At 40.5% G+C, this 15,421-nt stretch overlaps 1 protein-coding gene across 1 annotated transcript in view; it reads left to right on the forward strand.

Moving 5' to 3' along the window:
• The window catches only part of LOC126199556 (nose resistant to fluoxetine protein 6-like), a 296,567-nt gene that overhangs the window by 193,620 nt on the left and 87,526 nt on the right, over window positions 1–15,421 (forward strand). The window lies entirely within an intron of this gene.

The raw sequence follows: 15,421 nt of genomic DNA on the forward strand, positions 1-15,421 counted from the left end.
TTCTGCTACCAGAAGAAGTTCCTAACTGGCTGTTACACATTCTCGTACGAGAGGTATCATCGAGCATTCAAGCTCTTTTCTAAGAGACATAAGGCGTGATGAAGCCTAAGGAGGGATCAGGACTATAGGGCGGGTGCTCATGTGTCTCCCACTTTGATGAGAGTGGCCTCCCAGGTCGACCAAAATGTTTTGTCGAATCGCGACCGGCATGGACCTTGGCGCACCATTCTGCTACGGTGGTTCTCAACAGACATGCTGCCCCATACACATTCTTCATTCTCCAGTAGATGACTACCAATATTTATCCTTCGACATCCAAGAAAATAAAAACAGCACGTTGGTCGTGTTTGGAGGCATTTTATAATAACATCTCTATGGTTCACATTTCTGCATTTACCCTTCGTACGTCTGAAAGGCAAAAGTGCCACACACGGCGCATTATAATCCATAAATTGACATGATTGGCTGCAAGTGGTCTCAAAGTGGCAGAGCATCCAGAGTACCCACATTGATTTCTGGGGTTATTTCAAGAAGAGTTGCTTGTTTGCTAGTACTGAAACTCTACGCAAACACCGTTGCCTTCCGTCGTTATGTGAAGGCGGTCAGCCACTGCATTGCCCTTGGTGAGTGGAAACGTGTGAAATTTGATATTCTCGGCACACTCTTGGAGTCGCGCTATATTGCATATACACTGCAACAGTTCCCTCAAATGGAAACTTTTTAATCGCCCCGTATATCATAGTTATGATTTTTATTGATCTGGTAATCAGTATAGTAACAGATTTGTCGTATCAACTGTTCTCGGTGCACTTGTCACGTTAACTCTCAACGAAAGTCCGATGTTTCCACAGTACTCACCAGTGCTGTAGTTGTCAGGAAAGCAGCTGGCTGTCAGAAAGCTAAGAGAATCACACGCATGTGACAAATGTAGCAGTCCGCACGGTGACCAGAGATTATTCTGGCGCCAGCGACTTTTGTTTGTCACGAGATATAATGCAGAACAAACTCTCCCTAGATTAAATCGTTTCATACTTACCGTAGGATGCTTAACAGATAGGAGTTCAGGGAGTGAAAGAGTGCAATTCATTTACTGTTATTTATGTAAACACATCTGATTTACAACTTACTGGCTGTTATCAATACCTGCGCTCACTTATCAGTGCTTTTGTTGTGATGAATGATAGTGAGGCGGTATACTATTGTAAGCGGAATAGTGTCAGGTGTCTGCCACCTCCCTTCAGTGCTTTGGAAGGGGTGTGGGCAGGAGTGTGCATCTCTCCATCGTACTATTGAAGCAGTTATACATTATGCAACGTATACCTTTTGCAACAACATATAAATATTCACCATCTTTCGTAGACTATGTTCTTTCTCAGGGATCAAGCTGTCTCTGTACCAAATTTCATCAAAACCAGTTCAGCAGTTTAGGCAGAAAAACAGAACATATTTCCTTTGCATTTATAATGGATGCTGCACCTCACTAATCTTCTGTACATATTATAAATTGAAGTCCCTGCCAAGTGTTTCTGTTCGTTGTGAAGGCTAATCTCAGGAAGTATTGTAGGAATTTTGATACGGTTTTCACTAACAGATAGAGAGAATCACGTGGAGGCTTTGTGTAGGTATATTACTTATTGTTAATAGTTATGATGAGTGTCTAATACATGTTTCTTTATATTTTTGATATTTAATGGCGTTTGGAGTTTTATCTCGTGGCAGTGGTGGAAGCTATGGGTTGGTCAGCTATAGATAACGCGGTATCTGGTGGGGAAAATCAATAAACATCTGCCGCAATAGAGAGCAGCAAAGCTTGTCCAGAGTCTATAGATATTATGAATCGAAGACTCCGGCTGCGATTTTCTGTCTGTATGTGAAAGCTAATCTCAGGAACTACTGTAGGGTTTTTTTTATAATTTTTACTAACAGAAAGACTGTTTCACGAGGAAGGTTTTAGTACATGACTACATATTATAAACACGTCCCCTATCGATAGACACTTAATGTTATCCGTGCCGAGTTGCAGCAGGTTGCTAGTACTGAATAACTAAATGCAACGGACTTAATTTACTATTATCTCAAAACGAGCATACCAGATAACGTTATCGTTTGCAAAAACACAACCTTTCCATATGCTATAGTGTTCTATATCCAACAATATTTGAAATATTACAGCAGCCCTGTTGAGTTACTGGACCTTTTGCCACCTTTTTCATTGGAAAATTGTAATAAATTCGACAGTGTGCTATGCACTCTTTCCAGTATTTAGAGAATGGTTTACCTAGGTCCTGAATCCGCGATTCCCAAGATCTCGCATTACCTATAATTTCCGAGCACACCACACATTTCGAGGCAACAAATTCCCTAACAGTTGTGTAATACGGGGTAGAGGAGCGAACACAGTAACAGCATATGAATACACACAAAGGAATATTCCAAGAAACTGCAGTCAGCACCTCGGCATGATAATTTACAAACATTATATCTAAGGAACATATGATAAAACACTGCAAGACAAAGTAGTTTGTAATGAATGATGTATTATTAAAACTCACTTGTCGGTTGATGACCATGTGAGCTTTGAAAAAGACCCCCTTATGAAAAGATTTTAACTATCAATTTCATGGATTATTTTATGGAACATCACCGAAATAATTAAATTTATAGGAGATTTGTAATAACAAAAATAAGACTAAGCAAATTTTCGTTCTGTTGCACATGTTAAGCGTACTGTAGTGACATACCATCCTCATACTCCAGCAGCTGTGGTAACGCCTATCACAGGCACCATCTCTTCCACGATTTTGTCAGGGACAGTTGTTTTTTGTTCTTCCGTTTTCTCTATTTAGCCCTTCTATTTGAGTACTCAAATCAGCTGCCTTTGGTTGCTGATCGAGATTAGTTCAACAGTTACTTGTCTTGAATGAGTACTCAAATCAGCTGCCTTTGGTTGCTGATCGAGATTAGTTCAACAGTTTCTTGTCTTAAATGAGATTTTCACTCTGCAGCGGAGTGTGCGCTGATGTGAAACTTCCTGGCAGATTAAAACTGTGTGCCCGACCGAGACTCGAACTCGGAACCTTTTAGTTACTTGTCTTAATGAACAATAGCTAATGTGGCATCGTTGGCCAACACTAAAGCCAGAGTATGTATGGGAAAAGAAATGCTGATTACGATATATGGGGAACTCTCCTTCTGCTCTCTCATGCCAAATATACACTAAGGTGGCAGAAGTCAGGGAATACCTCTTAGCATGGGGTCGGATCTCCTTTTGCACGGCGTAGTGCAGCAACACCACGTGGTATGGACTCGACACGTCATCGGAAGTCCCCTCCAGAAACATTGAGCCATACTGCTTCTGTAGCCGTCCATAATTGCGAAAGTGTTGTCGGTGGACGATTTTGTGCACGAACTGACCTCTGGATTATGTCCCATTAATGTTCGATAGGATTCATGCTGGGCGATCTGGGTGGATAACCATTCGTTCGAATTGTGCAGAATGTTCTTCAAATCGATCACGATCTGTTGTGGCCAGGTGACATGGCGCATTATAATCCATAAACTGACATGACTGGCAGTACGTGGTCTCAAAGTAGCTGAGCATCCAGAGTAGCCAATCCATTCCAAGTAAACACAACCCACATCATGATGGCGCCAGCACCAGCTTGCACAGTGTCTTGACGACTTGGGTCAATGGCTTCTTGGGGTCTGCGCCACATTCGAATTCTTACCAACTAAAATTGGGACTCCCATGACCGGACTACGGTTTCTCAGTCGTCTACTGTCCGACCGATATGGTCACGAGCATAGGAAACGCGCTGCAGGCGATGTCATCTCTCGTCATCTCTCGTCATCTCTTGTCATTGCCCATTAACGCCAGATTTCGCCTCACTATCTTAACGAATACGTTCGTTGTACGTCCCATATTGATTTCTGGGGTTAATTCAAGCAGAGTTGCTTGTCTACTAGTACTAGCAACTCTATGCAAACGCCGTGGTCTTCGGTCGTTATGTGAAGGCCGTCTTCCACTGCATTGCTCTTGGTGAGAGGAAACGTCTGAAATTTGGTATTCTCGGCACACTGTGGATCTTGGAATACTGAATTCCCAAACGAATTCTGAAATGGAATGTCCCACATGCTTAGCTACAACTACCATTCCTCTTTCACAGTCAATTAATTCCCGTTGTTAGGCCACAGTCTGGTCGGAAACCTTTTCACATTAATGATGACAAATGACAGCTACGACGATGCACTACCCTTCCATACCCTGTGTACGCAATAATACTGCCCTCTGTATATGTGCATATCGGTATCCCAAGACTTTCGTCACATCAGTGTAGTCCGCCCCCGGTAGCTGAGTGGTCAGCGCGACAGAATGTCAATCCTAAGGGCCCGGGTTCGATTCCCGGCTGGGTTGGAGATTTTCTCCACTCAGGGACTGGGTGTTGTGTTGTCCTAATGATCATCATTTCATCCCCATCGACGCGCATGTCGCCCAAGTGGAGTCAGATCGAAAGAATTGCACCCGGAGAACGGTCTACCCGACAGGAGGCCCTAAACACACGACCTCAGTGTGCACGCAGCTTGATATTAAAATCGAATATGCATTTGACTTGAACTGAAGTAGACACGAGTACTAAAACGTAATATAAAAATCTAATTATTCACTGTTACTGAGTCAGCCATGCAGAATACGAATCTTTCACTTGTTGAATTCACTCTGTATACATCCAAACAAATACACTCACTCATGCCATTCGCGTCGACATATTTAGTCTGGGACCTATCAGTCTAGAATTAAAGTAGAAATAATACCCATTGCCCAATTTCGACCATGGTTTTCTCGAAGGTTCCCCTTGGTTAAAAGGCAAATGGCAATTCTGGGATTCTCTCCCAAATACAGCCAGTTGGCACTTACTCTACCACACTATCATCTTCCGTGTTCTTTGAATGAAATGTCCCTGAGTTTATATTGGGCCATTACTTGAACAATAAACTCTAAATAGAAAACGAAAAACCTTGAGCATTAAGTGCCCTCTTCCACACACAGCTCATTGCGAATCCCGCATCTCACCTAATAGTACTGACGCACAATCTCTTTCATGTCTTAATCACGGTGAAACATGGCGAGCTATTTTGTCTGCTATTTATATTCTATATGAAGTCAATTAAGGAATGAGTGAAGGACAATGGTGCGTATTACATGATGTAATGATCGTAGTCTCCTCTGACCTTCCACATGTTATTCGAAATATTCGATTCCGTATAAATTGTGTCCAAATTTGGACTAATTTTCTTACTTAAAGTATACGTTTCTCATATGAAGATATCTCTGAACGTATTTGATTGTCTAAATCTGTTTTTCTGTTAATATATTTTTGGTATTCATGTCGATTCATTTTGTAGTATCCATCTTGTACAATGAAAATTAGTAATCACAGTTCTCAGGTTAAATGGTCTAAAAACAAATTTTCAGGAAATATAATATTGTTATGCTTCAATTTTAATGCAAACAAAATTTCTGTCTTCATTTACAATTTTTATAACTTAATTATCGATAATGAGAGCATTCTTATAAAATAACAGGAATTTAAAATTGCTCGTATTGTCAAAATTTGCAGTCTTTGTTATTAACCACTAGGCACATAAATCTTCATGTAAACAATTATTTTTAGGAAAGAATATATAAATTAAATCTGTAAAACAGTTGCAGTTAAGACAGTCGTATAACTACTAATTTGGACCACATCCTGCTTTAGGAGGAATGGAAGTTGGAATCGTAATATATAATGTAATTTTGGCGCCAAGTGCATCAGAGTAAAGTCAGAAAGGTTCAGATTTGGATGAGATAGCGTTAAGAGTGGTTTTAGTAACTAGTGAGATTGGTACATGTTGCTGTCTAATCGACTATCTTCTTCGTCTAGCTCAAGGAAGTTGCACATTGTATATACGCAAAACGTTGTAAAATGCGTGTCAAGAACATATGATAAGTAAGAAAATAGATAAAACCAACATAATTTTCCAGTGATTTGTCATCTGAACAACTATGGATAAAATCTTTTTCTTTGGAAAAATGTCGAAGTTTAGTTGAGGTTGCCCGCCCTAAAAAACAACATATTACTTATCTGGTATACCTTGCAACTTGCTGTTCAGCAGAGATCTCCACCCACTCCCACTCTTACGGATTTATGGTCAGCCCTGCAGGAGAATGAGAAATACAACTGAATGAATAAAGTGTAATGCTGAAGTACACAGTTAAGAATTAAGTAATATAGCACTACTTCAGATGTTAGTCGAGTCCATGCCACGTCGTGTTGCGGCATTTCTGCGTGCTCGCGGGGACCCTACACAATATTAGGTAGATGTACCACTCTCTTTGGCTCTTCGTGTATGCGAACAATAAAAAAGCGAAAACATTATAGTGGTCAATGCAGTAATTATTAAAGTACATAGAATCCCAGAGACTGGACACGCTGCGCTCTTTCAAGTCTCGTAACTTCATTTAAACATGATGCTCGAAATGCCATTTTCCTGACTATTATGAATGTGGGAAGTCACAGTGACTCGGATTTGGGACGGGACGGGTATATTTGCAACGAAAAAAATACGACTCTCTGCCATGATCGGTGACTGCGGCCTCAGGCGCCTGTGTTCGTGGAAGATGGGTCGCCAGTGCGGAACCAGGGAGCCCAGCCGCTGTTGTGTATTTTAATACCTGAGCTTTCTAGCGACTAAACTACTACCTAGCCGCCACGCAAACAGCGGAAGAGCGTCGCTTTCCTGTATTTCTAAAAATGCTTTCGTATATCGCCATCGCTCGCTTTCCCAAAGGAAGAAGGTGTGCTGGCATAATGGGCCTAACCTTGTGTACGGTTCTCTAATTTCAGGGAACTCTGATGCGAGACTAGTGATCGGAGCGAAAGCGAGCCAGTGATAAACTAGTCAATGTCGTCTCGAAGACGAAGCTAAAGTGACTGTTTTATTTTTAAAAAAGTGGAAACGCGATTTTGTGATGTGATTGGATTGGTATCGTGACGCGTTGTCTTGGCGGGATTCTATGTGCTGTAGGAAAGAAACGTTACTGGACCGCCTGGTATGTATGCATTATTCGCTGTTGGCTGACGTATACGGTTTGGAGAAGAAATATTGTTCGGGGTGGGAAGACAGTAGAAAATAAAGAGAGGATGTTGAGAGTACGCCATGGATAGAGTTCGGGGTGCGTGACTGGGACGCTGAAGTCGAGAACCACAGAGCATGTCATAACAGGCGACCGGGATTCTTAGCTTGAACCGCAGCACCGCGCCCCCGTCTTCTACAGGTGAGCCAACAATACGTCAGCGGCATCCGTTACAGCTGTTCAAGAATAATTACGGCATGCGGAAGTTGCAGAACCAGCGTGATAGGACATTCTTGGTGCACACTTGCGGATTTCCGTGCGATATCCTGTCTCAGATTGAGTGTTGCTGTATTAAGCGCACGAGCTCTTCATTAACCAGCAGGCGTCCAGTCACTGTGTTCGTTTGCAATGAATTTTCAGACCAAATTAATGTTTGGCATTTTGCGTTAGAAGGGCTTAGTTATCTTGTTGGTGATAGTAGCTCTGCAAACCATTCAAAATCCAGTTGTTAAAGTTACGTGCATTGATTTTACACTGACGTGACAAGGTCATAGGGTAGTGACATGCACATGTGCAGATGGTGATAGTATCTGGTAAACAAGGCATAAAACGGCATTGTTTTGGCAGAGCTGTCGCTTGTGCTCCGGCGGTTCATGTGGAAACGTTTTCGGCGTGATTATGGTCGCGCGACGGGAAGTAATAGATTTTGAATACGGAATGGTGGTTGGAGCTAGACGCATGCGACATTCTATTTCGTAAATCGTTAGGGAATTCAATAGTCCTACATCCACAGTATGAAGAGTGTGTCACGAAACCAAATTTCAGGCGTTACCTCTCACCATGGACAACGCAGTGGCCGACGGTCTTCACTTAGCGGCCGACAGCAGGGCATTTGCGTAGAACTGTCAGTGCTAACACACAAGCAACACAGTGTGAAACAGCCGCAGAAATCAATGTGGGACGTGCGACGACAAATCCGTTAGGACAGTTCGGCGAAATCTGGCGTTAATGGGCTGTGGCAGCAGACGATCGACTCGAGTCCCTCCCTTTTCTAACAGCACGACATCGCCTCAGCGCCCCTCTTTCGCTTGTGACCGGTTGGAGCCTAGACGACTGGAAAACCGTGGCCTGGTGAGGTGAGACATAATTTCAGTTACTAAGAGAGCTGATAGTGGGATTCGAGTGTAGTGCAGACCCCACGAACGTTGTCGACTTTCAGGCTGGTGCTGGCTCCATGACGAACTTCGAGAGGAGTAAGATTACAAAAGAAGAACTTTTTTACCTATCTTGATTGTGTCGTTGTTTTTGTTGCTGCCTCAAAATCTTGTTGTGTCTGGTAGTACATTCTTGCTGCTGAATATTTTGATTTGACGTTGAGGGTTCTTGAAGAAGAAATAACCGCTGAGAAGTTGCCTGTTGCTATGAATACCTTTTTATTTTATCCCAGTCTTCTAAACCACACCGACTTTATAATTTCCACATTCAAAACATCCAATAACTACATTGTTGGTGACAAATGTATAAAAACGTCTCCTTCCATCTGAGGCGAGCCCAGTACTACTTACATTCTGCAGTACTCACAATTTCCAAAGACTTTACAAAGCAAAAGAATTTACAAACTTTCTCGACAGGAGAAGAATCTTTACCAAATTATATCATTATTTCATAAATAAATCCATAAACAAATTTAATAATTGCGCAATTAATTATATGAATTTTAAGTTATTTGCCCTCCTGATGACGATAGTGCTGTTTGTTCCCTAAACCTCTGAACTGCACAGAGAAAGAATGTGCACAGGGGACAATTCATGCAGTACTGTAAAAAATTTCGAATGTTATGGATTCCTAAAATCTGACATCTTTGTTCGCATAAGTTAAATAAAATTATTCTCTCGAAGTGGAAATGTGCTACGCTGAACGTATTAATGAACAAGTGTGAAATTGAATAGATAGCATGTTTCTTAACGTTTAGAAGATGTAGCTGTTTCAGTGTTAAGAACAGCACCTGTAATAGTAAACATTGTTTGTCCCTGGCGATGAATTCATTATTTGTGTGCTGCAGAAAGGAAAGTAAAATCTGTCATGCGAACTCCCCTTTTGGCATACGTGACATGAGCGCCACTGCACATTACTATGAGGGACGTATGGTAAATACCGCGCTCTTTCGAATATTCATAATAGATTTTCTAAGTTGGGGTCGCAAATACTTCATGTTTCTCCCTTGTTCTCCTGAAAAGGCTGGGGTGCATCTTTTTCTTCCCACTAACAAGTTGAAACCTTTTTTCCTGAGCATGGCATTCAAACAAGCCCTCTGTTTAACTACTGATGGAGATGCTTATTTAAGCAGGTATTTAAACAACTGAGACACTACTTGTTTTTTCAAATAATATTGACATCTTTTTCTAGTTAATACGTACGTAAAAAGCTAACGCACTACTTGATTCTCAGATAATATTTACATCTTTTATTACAGTCATAGTTGCTGTTTTTCTTTGTTTTCTGCTATTTCTTTGATTGTCCCTCTCATAGCAAACGATAAATAAAATCGTTGACACTTTAAAATTGAAACGATATAATTGATTTACTTGTTTTAATTATGTTAACGCTTACTGGAGGAGGTCTACGACGAAGATATTATAGATGGCGTTTTATCTCTCTCAAGGGAAGAATGTGAAACCAGTACTGGAGGAACAACTACCAGTGAAGCAACCAGATTTTAGACAAGGAAGAAGCTGCTGCGCCCAGGTGCTGGCACTTACCACACACACTGAACGAGGCTTTCAGGAAAAGAAGAAAACAGGGATAGTCCTCATGACCTGACACCAGCGTACGACAATGTATGGGTAAATGGTCTCATGTTAAAACTGGCAAAGATATAAAATTTGAAAATTTCCCGGCGAATCAACTGGTCAAAAAGATTTCGGGTTTGCAGCCGGTCGTTGTAAACTTCATTTCACGATATTTCGGCTGGACAACTGCCAGCCATCTTCAGGTGAGCGGAACGAGGGCCGACGAAGACGTTTTTTTTTTTTTTTCTTTATTGTATTTCAATTCCCCATCGGGGCGGGCTGGCAGCAGAATATGCGCTGCTCTTCAGCCGAAAAACATAGAACAAACAATAGAAGACATTTAAAAAGAACAAAGGAGAGAATATGGGGAACATAGATATAAAAAGGGGGGAACATCATGGAAGGCAATAGACAAAAAACGGGGTGACCGTAAAATGGAGATAAAAAAAACTGTTAAAACTGTTTAAAAGTAGCACACACAAAAAGCCACACACTGCGACAATTAAAAGAACACAGTATGACTGGAGCACGAAAGGTATCGACGGATGGTGTAGCACATAACAAACACTGACGGCGAACCTCAAGGCAGTACACGATTAAAATCACACCTCGTGACGCACAGGAGGAACGGCACTAAACACAACACTGATGTGGCACACTGACGATGATCAAAACAGAGGATCTGCCAGGCACAAGGAGATGAGGGAGACTGGAAGAAGGGAGGGAGGGGAAGAGATGGGGGAGATGAGCGGGGGGCGCGCTGAAGAGGGCCATGTCAGGAGGGATGTGGGAAGGAAAGAGGCAAGTATGGGGTGCAGGATCTCAGGGTGGGGGGGGGGGGGGGGGGGAACGAAGACGTTCTCCGCTCCAGCTTATATAGTGCGCTGATAGCACTGCCGCGCATGCGTTTCAATTGCGGAGACAGAAGAGCCACACTGACCAGCGGCAGCGCCCTCGCTGGTGGAACTGCAGTAATCAGCTGCCATCGGTATTGTAGCTGGCCGCAGCTGTCGAAGTCTTCTGGCGTCGTCGTCTCGAGCAAATTTCGGAGATGACGGGATTCCATGCGTTATTCAATTGGTAATCACTGTCACGGTTCATTAGATTTACCGCAATGCGTATTTCAACTGATTCTTTGATAATGGAGTCCCAAAAAGTTTTTGCAGTGGCCAAAACCGAAGTTTTGTCGTACTCCATTGAATGTCCGTTAGAAATACAATGTTCCGCAAGTGGGTTGCAGTAGGCGAGTGCAACGTTGATGTTCTGTACAACGCTCTTCCACTGTACGCGTTGTCTGTCCTATATAGGCCATACCACATTGACACGGTATTTTGTAAATTCCCGCCTTCCGCAGTAACAAATCATCCTTCACCGATCCCAGCAAATCCGAAATCTTAGAAGGCGGACGAAAAACCACTTTCACATTAAAACGATTAAGAATCCTTGCTATCTTGAAGGAGATATTTCCGACAAAGCGAAGAAAAACTGGGGACTTGGCTGGCGCGTCCTCCTCTTAACCCACTTCCCGGTTCCTGGCTCTAGTTGAGATGGCCCTGTTAATTTGCCAGGTCGAGTACCCATTGGCTCTGAACACTGTCCTCAAATGTGCCAGTTCTTTATGCAAATTCTTTGCATCCGACACTGTGTGTGCCCTGTACAAGGGTTTTAAGCACACTCATGGTCTGGGATGGGTGATGGCAACTTGAAGAATGTAAATACAAATCAGTGTGAATGGACTTGCGGTAGACAGAATGACCCACAGTGCCGTCAGTCTTCCGTTTAACCAAAACATCCAGAAATGGAAGGCAGCCATCTTTATCTAATTCCATAGTAAATCGAATATTCTCATGGATGGAGTTAAGATGATGAAAACACTCCACTTGTGCACTCAAGAAGTTTTTGGAATTGTCCTCAGAACCAGCAATGCTATTAACAAGTCCCTTGCTGAATTATTAACACACGTGCAAACACTAGAAGTCCCAACTTCTCACATATTGTGCATATACTATGACCAACAGAAACGTGTGCAGTGAAATGAAACTTAATTTGAAGAACTGGTGTCTATACAATTATAAATTTACAATGTAACAATACAATTACAAAGGCACAAAATACATCATTAAAGAACATAATAGTACAGATAACGTTTGTAGTAATACGGGCTTTACAAAACAATAGAAATATACATTTACATGAGTGTTACAGGAATTATGACATAAGTAAATACATAAAAGATGAGAATTGCTTTTGAAAATAATGTCTAAACATATTTACAAAGTAAAGAACATATTATTAATGCAAATTATATTTGAGGATAACAGTATTCCTCATCATAGTGAATGTAGCTTAGTATTAGTAAAATGATACAACATAAATCTTATTAGCTAAACACATAAAGACAGGAAAAACACAAATACACAAGGGTACACAAATACATAGCGGAATAACACAAAAGGAAAAGACAGGGTCTGTTTTCAGTGTAACATTTGATACTGTAGTCCAACCCAATACTTCATTCCATAGATCTTTCCTCTTATTTCAAAATTTGTTCCCACAAAAAAAAAAATCCTATCCAAGCATGCTTTCTGTATTCTATTCATATCCTCTTTCAAAATAATTATTTCTCATTATTTAATACTCATTTTGGCCCAAATCTTTTTCATATAAGGTCTCAATGCATTTCGTCCACTTCATCACAACTCATTCTCTTACATAGCCTACCCCCTCCTATGCTAACTTAAATCTACTGAGCTCAGAAGCATAAACTATGGGATGAGGCAATGCAGCACTACAAAACAATTAACACAAACAGCAATGACAAAAAAATGCAAATTGGCAAAGCTAGCAGCAATAAATATAAATCAGCAAAGCAAATGCAACATTACAACTAATATAAGGCAATGTGCAGCAAACAAGAAAAATAAATCAGTAGTAAAACTGGCTTAATGGAGTAATACAAATTGAAATTCAGTAGCACTATGCCTCGCAAACAGTGGCAGCAAATGCAATAACTTATATCTATACATGACAAACCCACAAGCAGAAAAAATAGTACACTGTAACCTCCCCACAAAAATTTGAATGACAGTATTTAATAGAAATGGAGCCAAGTGTAAGCTCCCCAGAGAAGTTTAAGATAATATTTTAAATAAGAATAGACATAGAGCTAAGTGTAGCCTCCCCGTAATTATATTTAATGACAATGACAATTAAATGAAAAAAATAGTAATCTGAACCAAGTATAAGTTCCTCACAAAAATGAAAGTCAATTCAGTGATAATAAAATCTCAGTGACAATGAAAACGCAAATAGACCGAAATGTCGATCTTTAGGCCCTGAATAAACTCAAATTCTTACCTCAGTAAAACTGGATCTGCTCTTATTTTTCGCCATAGCTCGAAGGAAATGCATTGCAAAAATTTTGAATTTAAGGGAAACTTTTCTTTAAGGAATACCAAGGGAAATATTTCTTTCAATAAAATGTTTCTTTTGTTAAAATGCTTGGTTTAAAAAACAAATTATTTTTGGGGCGATTCTTGAACACATTAGTTACAGTTAATTTACATTACATTATCAGATGTGCGCAATGCTGCTTCATTACCTTATTAAAAAAATATACCTTGTCGTGAATCTTGTCCAGAGTGCCATGTCGACGCCCGCCGACTCCTCACACACAACTACGACTATCTCTCGCGCGCTACTACCACAGACTACGTCATCTCGCATGCACTACTACTCTCGAACTCTAACTCGCAACTGCACTCTCGCGCTACTGGACCGCAACTGCACTGAACTCTCGCGCGGTCAAGCGCAGACTAGGAACGACAAATAGCTCTCTGGTCAGAGACTCTGCAATGCCTCGCCATCGCCGCCACACAATATACGTGATTCATAACCCTCCACTGGGGGGGCAAAAATTTGGCAGCGATGGTGAGTCATTTGGACTTGCCAAGCGCGGCAAAATTTTTTTCTTTAATTAATCATCTTTTACAATTTACAAAATATTCAGATGTAGTACATGAATTGAATGTGGTGCACATGCACCATGTACAAAACATTTCAAACAAAGACAAAATATAAGTACAAAACATATCAGGAAAATGTATATATAAATTATTTGATAGATAACAAAGTGCATAAGCACTGAAAAATTCTTTAGCATTTTCAGAACAGAATGGCAAAAAATCATGTTGACAAGTGACATGAGTGCACATGCACTGCAGTTCAGAACGTATCAGCAAATGACGAAATGTATATATAATGAGTAACAAATGACATAAGTGCATACGCACTGAAGTATTGAACATATCATAAAAGGTATACAGAATGAGTAAAAATCATATTGAAAAATGAGAAAAGAGCACAGGCACTGAAGTTCAGTAGAAAACATATTAACACATAACATAAGTGCACATGCACTGAAAAACACTTTAGCATTTTCATAACAAATAAACGCAAAGGTAAAAAATCATTTTGACAAGTGACATAAGTGTACATACAGTGCAGTTGAGAATATATCAGCAAATCAGAAAATATATTAATAAACGGCAAAAATACACACGCACTGTAGTACAGAACATATCAGAAAACCACAAAATATATACGTAATGAGTACAAATGGCATAAAGTGCACACGCACTGAAAAACTCTCTAATAATTCTACGACAAATAAACCTAATGAGTACAAATCATATTGACAAATGACAAAAGTGCACACGGGCTGTACTACTCTCTAGTATTTTTCTACAACAAACAAACAAATCAAGGAGTGTAATAAAGTGCACATGCACTATAGAAGTCTTTAGTAATTTCAGGATAACTGATCTTATTAACCAAAAAAAAAGGAAGTGCACACGCACTGTATATGAATTTTTTATTTTACAAGAATTAGGGAAGGGATAGGAAGGATTGCATCATGGTTGTAGCACTTAGGTTGCACGCAGCTGCATTGAAAGTCCATATCTTTCCACAGAAGTACAACACCAAGTGAGAGAATTTGCAGTTCTTTTCCCAGAAGTATTTATCAGCGTATCCAAGACACTGAAATGTCGTAGTAATATTCCCTGTTATCATTTTGGCAGTACATCAGGTACACCAAACAGTGGGACCATAATAACGTCTTCATCGCTCACGGTGGTGGACAGCATCTCGTGTCAACACCACGCTCTCACAAGGCACACCAACGTAGAATTAGTGCAAAAACCAAATATAGTGCTCCATGATCACGAGGATGGACAGGACAAATGGATATTACAGTAATTCCAGGTAGTTAGGTTAGAAGGTGAAGGACATTAAGTCACATAGTAGTCTTCATTGAGAATTACATTAGTAGTTTGCGGCATTCATAGCCCAGTTATTGAACATTTCTGTACCATGTATTTAGTATTACAGAATAAAGTTCATAAAATTAAATTATTGGCATCATGGGTAATCGTATTACAATAAACAGTGGCAATCCTTGGCCAGTCACTAAGCATATTTAGTATGACACAATAATGTTCATCAAAAGTCATCATTG

This window comes from Schistocerca nitens, chromosome 8 (assembly GCF_023898315.1).
Source record: "Schistocerca nitens isolate TAMUIC-IGC-003100 chromosome 8, iqSchNite1.1, whole genome shotgun sequence".
Taxonomy (NCBI): Eukaryota; Metazoa; Arthropoda; class Insecta; order Orthoptera; family Acrididae; genus Schistocerca; species Schistocerca nitens.